The sequence below is a fragment of the Sebastes fasciatus genome, chromosome 4, assembly GCF_043250625.1.
Source record: "Sebastes fasciatus isolate fSebFas1 chromosome 4, fSebFas1.pri, whole genome shotgun sequence".
NCBI classification, from domain to species: domain Eukaryota; kingdom Metazoa; phylum Chordata; class Actinopteri; order Perciformes; family Sebastidae; genus Sebastes; species Sebastes fasciatus.
Genome location: NC_133798.1, coordinates 23702614 through 23713798, shown reverse-complemented (window position 1 = coordinate 23713798; position 11185 = coordinate 23702614). Strand labels below are relative to the sequence as shown.

At 38.6% G+C, this 11185-nt stretch overlaps 1 long non-coding RNA gene across 2 annotated transcripts in view; it reads right to left on the bottom strand.

Moving 5' to 3' along the window:
• Positions 1 to 2784: 2784 nt before the first annotated feature.
• The window catches only part of LOC141766278 (uncharacterized), a 33038-nt gene continuing 24637 nt past the window's right edge, over positions 2785 to 11185 (bottom strand). The window contains exon 3 of one of the 2 annotated variants that reach the window (XR_012593607.1): positions 2785 to 3906. This is a non-coding gene — a long non-coding RNA (uncharacterized LOC141766278). The remainder of the gene's footprint in view (positions 3907 to 11185) is intronic. The other variant, XR_012593608.1, reaches the window with a different exon arrangement.

Genomic DNA, 11185 nt, shown 5'->3' with positions numbered 1-11185 from the left:
TGTAGGATTTGGCGACATCTAGTGGTGTGGTTGCAGATTGCAACCAACTGAGTATCCCTGCGCTCACTCCTCCCTTTCCAAGACTGCAGTAACCTGAGCGACTGAGTGCAAAGCCGTGGTAACGTTGTTCACCTCACTCAGAGGCCATCCTTACCATAATAACACTACTTTAGGAGCAACGGAAGTCAGAAGGCGGCTGGCGGTACCACAGTTTTGCATTCTGTGGTTCACGCTACTTCAGTTTCACAAGCATGTCGGAGAACTACGATGGCCTTCGGATAATGTAAGGCTCTCTCTGGAGACAGTGTTTGGTTTGTCCGTTCTGGGCTACTGTAGAAACATGGCGGAGCAACATGGCAGACTCGGTGAAGAGGACCCGCTCCCTATGTAGATATGAAGGGCTCATTCTAAGCTAACACAACGATTCTTAGTTTCAGGTGATGACACACTAATGAAAACATAGTTATGAACATTATATTCCGTTTTCTGCTAATAGATCCCCTGAAATGTTACACACTGTTCCTTTGTTGTTTTTCGCACAAATGCATATCATTTTGTAATGATTACCTAAAAGAAAAAGTTGTATGAGGAAGTGAAGGTTAATGTTTTTGTGTTACGGTTATTAAGGTTATAAAAATTCTCAAAAAGTAATAGAGTCCCTTTTTATAACTTTTGTGATTAGAGGAGCTGAGAAGTTGAGAAAGACGGCCGTTTCGCCTCCTAGACAGACCTTCCTCTGAGGCTGTTAACATCCTGTGTTCGTCACCTGGATTGGCCGACACATAGGCCAAGCACCTCACATTACCTATCGACTTTTCCTGTTGGTTTATGGGATACAACACAGCCTGGGAGGAGGCACTACCTGCAAGACTCGGAATATCAAAAATGTGGATAAGGCTTCAAAAACTATGAGAAGGCAACAAGGCAGAAAACCCTGTGGCTCTGCAGGAGAAGGTATGGAAGATTAATATTACATCCAGATAACCTCTGGCAGGTCAAGGTCAACCCTACGAAATTCAGCGTGCTTACACAACATTTAAGGTTTTACTGTTTTGGCACCATACTACATTTATTTTAGCGACAGTATTTCAAACTGTGCAGAGGAGCTGAAGTACATTCTCCCTCATCACGATCATTCTCAAGCATATCACGATTGAATTTTTCAAGGGACACGCACCTTGCAGAAAACACAGTTAAGCTGACTGTGACATGTGTGAAATTCAATTACAGACCTGCTGTGGATGCACTCTGTGTAACCCAGGGAGATTGGAGGAAGCGGCAGCCAGGTGGCGACCCTGTAGGCAGCAGCGAGCACAAATCACAATGGCCTGGGCCGCTGCCAAGAGCTGGGATTCTGCCATCACACGGCCCACCAACACTCCAAGAGCAGCTCATGGTCACTCATCACAGACACTCTCCACGCGTCTCTCTCTCAGTGCACTCAGGTCAGCAGAAAGGGAATGCAATACACATTGTTGGCCACTTCGCTCTATAATTCATGTCCTGCTCCTAAAATAGAGTACTCGAACAGTACGCACAGTTTCATCGGTGGCTGCAAAAAATAGAATCATGCATGTGGAGTAAAAAGCTGGATGTTTTCAGATAAAATGGGGATCATGTTTATGTTCACGTTCTGTATCATTTTGTCACATGGATTGTCTATATTGTAATTTTCTCTGACTTCTCTCCTCTAACTGTCTCTCTGTTCGGCACAGCAGAGTGTGTGTGTACAAAGCTCCACCCTCGGTGACACCATATACTTTATATAAGAAGTGGATGTAGTCACCGTGTCGTCACCCATTGGTTTGTGGACTGCGGTTTTGAAGCCTTGAGTTCGTCATTATGGCCGTTGCCATCTTGGTATTTGACCGTCGCCATGCTGTTTTTTTGCAACCAGGAGTGACGCGAGAGGGTGGAGCTAAGTACAACCGAACGCTGAATAAAAACATTTTCAGCAACCAAAAAGGTTATAATTGACTTTCATGAACTGAAAACACACTGTGAAAGGGTTAAAGTTGTAAGACGAAGAAACAGACAACCTGTGACAACCTCCTCATTAGAAGAAACTCACATGTTTTTCTCTTTTAGTAACATGGTGAAATATTGTTAAGAAACTCACACTTTAAGTGTCAAATAGGCCTACAGGACGTTTCCCTTAAAGACACTTGATATTCACCAACCACAGTGAAATGCTAGAATAGGCTTTAAGTCACCTAGAAATAACTTTGTTGCTAACACACAACAAAACTAGCAAAACAGAATTGAGAAGCTAACGTTAGCTTATCTGGGCAGGTGAAGTGACACTAATTGAGCTGAACTTAGTAACTGCACTGCAAAACTTATTGTTAATTCTAGTAAGGGATGGGTTCGGGGTGAAACAAAATATTTGACCAAGTTATCACAACTGTAGTGTCTAATAACAGAAATACAAGCATTAAGTTAAAACTTAAGTAAATAGTTCAATTGTTTAACTTTACTCATTTCTATTTTAACCCGTTTTGTTCAGCTGGGTTACATGTAGCCTGGAAGAGGGATCCCCCTCAGTTGCTCTTCCTGAGGTCTCTTCCATTTTTCCTCCCTTTTTTCCTCCTTTGTTCGAGGAGTTTTTCCTTATCTAAAGTGAGGGTCAAAAAGGACGGAGGATGTCATATGCTGAACAAATTGTAAAGCCCCCTGAGGGAAATTTGTGATTTGTGATAGCCTATTGGGCTATAGACTATATAACACATTAGAGATGACTGAGGTTTATAGTTTTAGTTTTGAGTTTATTTATTTATTGAGCACATTTAAAAACAACCAGAGTTGACCAAAGTGCTGTACAATAAAATAACACAATGGCAATAGGCAAAAGGGATAACATAAACTAAACTATCCCATACACAAATAAGTAGCCTAGGTAAAGGAAGAGATGGAAAATATAAAACACAGAAGAGTTAAAAAGTGAAACATAAAACCTTAAGGGCACTCAAAGGCCAGAGAAAAGTCTTGAGTTTAGCCTTAAAAGTGTCTACAGAGGGGGAACACTTAATTGAAAATGATAAACTGCTCCAAAGCTTTGGGGCGACTACTCAAACGTACGATCGCCCTTACCTCTTTGCTTTGATCGAGGGACGCAGGAGCAGCTGGTCTTTGGATCTGAGAGATCTGGGGTTGGAAAGTGGGCAGAGAAGCTCAGATATGTACTGGGACGCCAGGCTGTGTAATGTTTTAAAAACAAAAACATAGTGTTTAGGATATGATGTATATACAGTGACATGTGCTTGAATTTCACCATGTTGGTTTACTAAATAGTCTGGTGGCTCTATGTGGTCATCTCTGTACACAACCAGACATGAAATCAAAGTGGGATTGGCTGACGTGAGGGTAAACTGTAAATCAAATCTTTCTGGTCGGTGAAGGCTCACCCAGGCAGATATGAAATCTGCATGTGCGCAAGCCCAGACTTCCTACATGAGACCAAGACTCAGTGGCCCCTGGGGATCCTGGAACATCTCTGTGCTGTTACACAACAAGCGACGGGAGTGTCAGCGAAACAACACATGGCCACAGCCAGCTCCGATAACAAGACGAAAAGCAGAATGTTTGTCCTGAAAATGTAACTCGCTAAACACATGTGATTTGAAGGTTAGATATTGTGTGCCGTGGCCAGTAGTATCACTGTACTGCCCGTGCATTATGCAGCCAGTGTCTGGTGGGTCCAGTTTCTCCCACTCCCCCACTCATGAGCTGTGAGTGGCAGGCCGGCTAACCGGTCTTGACACGGGAGAATCAGCCTGAGTTGAGAGGGAGCAGCCGTGGGAGCAATGCCTGCCTGCCACATTGGAGACCGTCAGCGAGACATGTCAGCCTCCATTCCAGTTAAAGTCCCAAAACCGTGTTGTATACTGTACTGCAGCCCAGTTAGGCCTGTAAAACATAGAAACTAACTGAAAATGAATACATTTCTGCAGCATGTTAATTTGATGGCAGTAAACACATGCAGGATGTTTGCGCAGCCTCTAATTCAACCACAGGTGTTCTCCCCTCCAAGATTGTTGTCGTTCATCAAAATTAACATTTATGCATTCAATCATTCAGCTCAAGGGGTCCTTGAGATGCCCAAGTGCTCCCAAAAGTGCCCTCTGGTTAGTTCAAGTGCCACTTTGATGCGACCTGAGGGTAAAAATTAACCATAACCCTCTACTATGTTTCAAACAAGGCCCTCTTTGTATAGCTAATTAAGCTTAAATGTTAATAAATTATATACTTATGCTTTATGGGTCAGCTATAAGTAATTAATAAGAACAACTTTTGGGCTGATGTTTTTCCTTTTACACTATGATACTTGCATTATCTTTGTAGCTCTTTAATTTAGGGCTGCAACTAACGATTATTTTCTCGATTTAATCGATTAGTTGTTTGGTCTATAAAATGAAAAATGTCAATCAGTGTTTCCCAAAGCCCAAGATGACGTCCTCAAATGTCTTGTTTTGTCCACAACATCAAAGATATTCAGTTTACTGTCATAGAGGAGTAAAGAAACCAGAACATTTTCACATTTAAGAAGCTGGAATCAGAGAAATGTGTCTTTATTTTCTTAAAAAAATACTCAAACCAATTAATCTATTATCAAAATAGTTGGCGATTAATTCAATAGTTGACAGCTAATCGATTAATCCTTGCAGCTCTACGTTAATTAATCAGGAAGATCCCTTCAGTAGACTGTTTGACCTTTGACCTTCTGGAAAAGGAGCTACAGTGCATCTGGACCAAAATGAATTTATTAACTAACTTATTAACATTTACAACTGCCAACTTGAAAGATTATTGTAGAAATATATTTTTTAAACTTTTTAAGTGTAGCCTTGGTAGTTTATTGGAAAATTAGAAAGTCGTGACCGTATATTATGAACTGCAGAATTGATGACTTAGTAAAGTTAGTCCCATTAACCTTTTATTAATGAAAGGAGAAAGAACAACAAAAGTCTTTTTTTGTTTTTAACTGATCTATCAAACATAAGTAAATGATTTATTAACCATTAGTTACAACTTATCAATCCTTTATAAAGGAGACGTATCATTATAAAGTGGTGCCCCTAACCATGTGCTTGAATTTTCACCTCTGTCGCTGAGAGAGTCTGTGCACGCCACTGGCTGGAGGTTTTCTCATCATGCACTGGCCTGGAGGTATTGAAGCATCCCAGACAGGTCTCATATCTATAACAGAGTCTGGGATTCATCTTGGGAAGATCACACATCTTTTATCATTCACATTGATCTATTAATTTTCTGTCCAACAATAGCACACATGACGGTCATTTGCATACAGCGTATGCTCCACACACGATTATTACAACCGAGAGAGCTGAGGCTGGAGCATCACTGGGAAGAAAGTTGTGTCGGCTCCGACTACTCCGCTTTTTGTCCCAACATTACTGCATTGCAGGTTTCCCCCCCGCCACATCTCTCTGGTTTTATTTAATTCCTCTCTCCGGATAATCCAGATTGTTTAACACAACATCATGCTCTAAAGGGATTTCAGATGTCTGTTTGTATGTTTGCTTACTCACTTTCAATCAAATAGGCTGTGACTGCCACAAACAGCCAACTTATTTGTTCCTACATGACAATGAGCATGAGGGAGCCTGGGTAAAATCCAGAAAGCTGTTTCTAAAAAAGGAAGGAGTAATTAGTAAATGTCATTTGAGAGGAGTATGGCGAATTAGAAGCCTGGTGGATCATGTAATTAGGACTGGAGCCTTTTCATAGGCGGCTCAGGGAAGGACGAGGACGCCACGGCAGGCAGCATCCTCTGCTGAACACTGACAGCACGGAGAGCTGTTACAGAAAACACCATTTGACACACACACACACACACACACACACACACACACACACACACACACACACACACACTTGCACACTGACAGAACCCCGTTACTGCACACATACACACACACGCGGGCGCAGATCACAATGTCAACCAAGACAGACAGTGATGCATGACTGTTGTAGTTTTTTCTTCTCTTGTTTGACATATCTGACCAGATGTCCTGAATGTGAGCAGAAGAAGAAGAAGAATGTAATTGTTGAGGGTCTTGGTTGGACAACACAGCATTTTATTTAATTAATTGGGAAAAAATAATCTACAGATTAATCGATGGTAAAAATAATTGTATGTTTCAACTTTACCATTTAATCGGAATACAAAAAGACATTTTGATTTAAATTGTTTATATTGATACACTGTCTTCAACGCAATAATTCAGTTTTCTATGGGGAAAATAATCTTCACGTTGGAGAAGTTAACAGCACAGATGTCAGCTCTTAAATACGCCATTATCAGCCATTAATGACACTCATAAACAACACACACCCTCCCTCCTCAGTGAGATGTTTTCTCCAGCAGAGACGCTGAGCCTCAGTTTGATAGACGCAATGACATGCTGCTGATTCAGATCACTTTAAACACACACACATTTAGTAAGCGTTACTTTCAGACACATCATTTCACATTCAATGCTCTTTTTGGATTGAGTGATCCACGGAGCACGATGGACTGAAAAGTCCCACATTAAGCACGACAACAGCACCGTTGTGTTGCACCTCTCCTCACACAGTGCAGACCAAAAATACCCACAGTGTTATCAGCCGCTCACATGTGTGTCTATGCAAATCTATTCAAAAACTTGGCAGCATTTAAACATCAGTTTATTGCAAAACAAATACACGCAGCCAGGGTTTCACTGACCACCTGTATTATTATTGGTTTTAATGGTTAATATCTAACTAATTGAAGAAAAAAAAGGGCTTGTTGAGGAAGACGCTGCAGAGCCTGTCAGGTTTTATGGGAGAACAGATCAGAGAGAGCACAGATAACAATGGAGATGGAGTAATAAATAAATCTCCTCTCTGAGAAGTAGCCGGAGGACTGACAGCACCAGATTAGAGCCTGTGCCTTTTAAACAAATTGGGTGCTCAAAGAGGCATATTGGCTGTGTGCTCCAGCATGTTTTATAGTGCAGCTCTGTAACCACTGAGACACACAAGTCTGCCAGTTCAAACATGACATCATGGTGCAGTTCAAACAAGCTCACGCTGCAAATTCAGTTTTTTTTATTATACCCCTTTTTAACTAATTGACCTATCAACTCACTGTAAAAGCTGGATACAGTGTTCAGAGCTGAGGTTAACAGTATATTAAGGGAATGACATGGAAAGATAAGGGTGAGTTCCTTTAATGTGAAAGTGTGTTTCTGTTTGGGGAATTATTCCATCTGGAAATAAAACCAGGTGAAAAATAAATCTGAAAAAACCCCAATATATACTGTATTTATATTATTGTTTACATGCAACTTTGAAATGTAAACACTCAGCATTATGCTTTTACCACGTGTGTGCACAGAGTTGTACACATGGGGATTCACTACTATACATTAATATACAGTGTTTATTCACATCATAAAGGTGTCTAAAGTCTTAATTATTTATTTCTGTACTGTATAATTTCTCTCAAAGACTTTCTTGCAGTGTTCTCCGTGTATCCGATAGTAAAATGGATCCATGTTATATACTCCAGAGTCTACTTCCTACTGTGAGATACCACAGAGCCAGTATGTGACAGCAGTTTATCTTCTACTATCTACTTCCTGCCACTGACCGCAGCAGCAACAACTGATCTTAAACAGTCAGAACACATGTTAAAGGATCATGCTGGTGTTTTTGCAAGTTTAAACCTATTTATTACAAATCACATCAATTTTATCCCAAAATCTACTTTTAAAAACTCTATTATGGACATCCTGGCTGATACATGCAAGTGATTCCCCGACTACATAACATCCCCTTAGCTTTGTCTATCTGCTGCTTAACGTTGTCCCATGCATGTATTTGTTGCCTGGCTGCTGCCGTGTTGCTTTGCCTGTTTGTCCTACTGCTTGTACACTATACTCTTGATCTGTTGTTGTATTTCCTGATGCTGTTTGTCTGCTACTGCCTGATACTTTGTACTAGTCTGCATATCTATTATGTAGGGCTTGCTGTTAAATCTAAAGCTTGTTGTGATTGTTTGTCTTTACTCCTTGCTACTCTTGTTCGGTTGCTGTATTGCCTGATACTGTCTGTTGATTGTGTGCCTGTCTGCATTTTCATTTAAGTAATGCTTGTCATGTATGCCAGTGCTGTCCTTTTAACTTTTGATATTTCTTTTTACCCCCTTCCGTCAGTAGGCTTCGCCTTTTGCCAGGCCCCCGTTGTAAATAAGAATTTGTTCTTAATTGACTTGCCTGGTTAAATAAAGGTTAAATAAATAAGATAAAATACAGAACTTAACACTGCAACTAATCTTGTTTTTATTATTTTACAACTTTCTATGCAACCATAGGCCCTTCTTGTAGAAGATATGTTGACTTGTCACAGCAGGAAAAGCACAAGTGCAACTAATAAAATTAATGATTTTGGTTTGGTCCTGGTATTGTGCATGTTGGCTCACTGGGACACTTGAGTAACAGAGCCGCTGTAAATGTTATTAGTAACACATGTGTGAAAATGTCTGCAGTGAAAAGGACCAATTTGTTTTCATTCACGAGACCACAGTACGAAAATCAACTTGACGTTATTGGTAATCCATTTCATCTGAGTTATTGATGAGTGGCAATGCAGCATAATAGTGATAACTCAAGACATGATATACTGGTAGTTATAACTGAATTCAACCACATTAAAACCTAAAATATTATGGCATAGATTGTTGGCAGTAATGTAAATTATTTGTGATTTTTAGTTGGGGGCAAAACGTAAAGAAGTAAAGAAATGTTTTAGTTTTTTTCTTGTTTTTCCATTTTTTTTTAATATGTCACTTTAGCATGGAAGTTCAATGTTGACGTTGAGATGTGTGACAAAATAATTTCAACCCAAGGTCCATTACTCACAGGTGGATGAAGACCATGAGATGCAGTTGAAAGCTCTGAAAGAGCCGGTAAGTGGATCCCCAGACACACATTGTAGCATTTAAACTTTTTTATTCAGATTTTTAAGTTGTGAACTAATATCGTCGTCCAGGGGCTGAACAGCACCAAAAAGACTCCTCTAGGTCATAGAGCAACTTTTAGTGTTTTATAAAACCACTTCACCAACTCAAAACATCTACATTGATTTGCTTTGTCAGGAAGAATGTGCTGAATGGTTAATGACAAAAAGAAAATAAGGTGAAAATATGTTTATTCAGCAGCATGTTAAATGGCTGTGATTTCAATTAAAGTGGACATTTCTTATTATATGTATATCTGTTTTTGTATGTGTATACACTGTGTGTGCATATATGTGTATGTATGTATATATGTATACTGTATATATATGTATATATAAATAGATTTTATTTTATTTTATTGTTTTAAATTGTATTTATTTTACTTGTGTGTATTCTTTTTACTTATATATCTATTTTTTGTATATATGTTTTTCTTGTATCTATACTGTCTTATTTTATATTAATATTAGGTTTATTAAGTTTCTTTGTACCGAGACTGTTATTATTGGGGACGTTTGAGAATGTTTGTTCTGTTGTTTCAAAATGAACAAAAAAACAATAAATATAATATTGAAAAAATGTACATTTCTCTCCATTTCTCTCTTGCATCCCCAGCATTTAAACATAACGTTTTTTTATTCAGATTTTGAAGTTGTGAACTAATATTGTCTTTCAGGGGCTGTACAGCACCCAAAAAAAAAAGACTCCTCTAGGTCATAGAGCAACTTTTAGTGTTTTATAAAACCACTTAAAAAACTCAAAATATCTACATTGATTTGCTTTGTCAGGAAGAATGTGCTGAATGGTTAATCTGGATCAGGACTGCTTAGTGTCCCCAGAGTCAGAACTAAACATGCAGAAGCAGCGTTCAGTTTTTCATGCACCAAATATTTGGAACAAGCTCCCAGAAACCTGCAGGACCAACTCCAACTCTGAGATCTTTTAAATCAAAGCTTCAAACTTTCCTGTTTGCTGCTGCCTTTTATTAAACCAGATAATGATCTTATATACTGCACTAGAGCTTTTACTCTTGTGTGCTTTATTCTATTTTAGCTTCTATCCTATAGCTTTTATTTTTAGCTTAACATGTTTTTGTAACTGTCTTAATTATGTCTTAATGTAATTTTGCACTTTGTTCTTGAATGTTCTTCAATGTTTATATAAAGCACTTTGAATTGCCCTGTTGCTGAAATGTGCTCTACAAATAAAGCTGCCTTGCCTTTATGACAATCTGTGAAAAAAAGAAAATAAGGTTGTTTATTCAGCAGCCTGTTAAATGGCTGTGATTTCAATTAAAATGGACATGTCTCTCAATATTTCTCTCTTGTATCCGCCCAGAAGTATAGCTACACTGTTAAGAACTTCCCAGTAAAATAACAGTAAAGAACTGGCAGCAAGGTTGCCTTTATGTTACTGTAAAATTAACATTATTATACTGTCGCTGAAATTTTACAGCTGTTAATGAAAAATGCAGTTTGAACTATTTTTTTTAAATTAATTTCACAGTATTTTACAGTTAATTTACTGTTTAAAGATACATTATAGAGCTAATTTTTCACCTTTCTTTTACATTATCTTACTGATTTGTTTTAAAGCACTATTTAGGTTGTATTTTTAACATACATTTTAATAAACATAATTTTTTGCCTAGATGAATAGACTTAGCAGGTTACAGACATAGGAATAGTCACAGTAAATACAATACGAGGCACTTGTTAGGAAAAAGGCTGTAATAGACTTGTTGACACTTTTCCCAAAAATGTCTGTCTATAGCTGAGTACAGAATGCAAACCATAACAACATGTGAGTGAAGAACAATAAAGCTAATTCACTGATTTTACAATCATGTACAATGTACAAACCTCACATGTGCAGATCAGGTCCCAGAATTAAAAAAATACTACATGAAACTGTTACTGATGATACTTTAGACAGTTGATCAGCAGTAAAGTGATGTTTTTTAAGAATGCATTAGTTAAAAAACAGTCTATGAGCTTTTGTATTAACAGTAAATCACTGTTTTTAGCAATAGCAGGTTAATACTGTTGAAATCCTGCTGTAAATTAAGAGCAAGTGTTTACAGTGTAGCTATACTTGATACTGGAGATGCTTGAAAGTGAAACATCTTGTTGAAAACGTCCCTGTCCAAGGTCCTGAAATCTGCCTTCCCAAGCAATG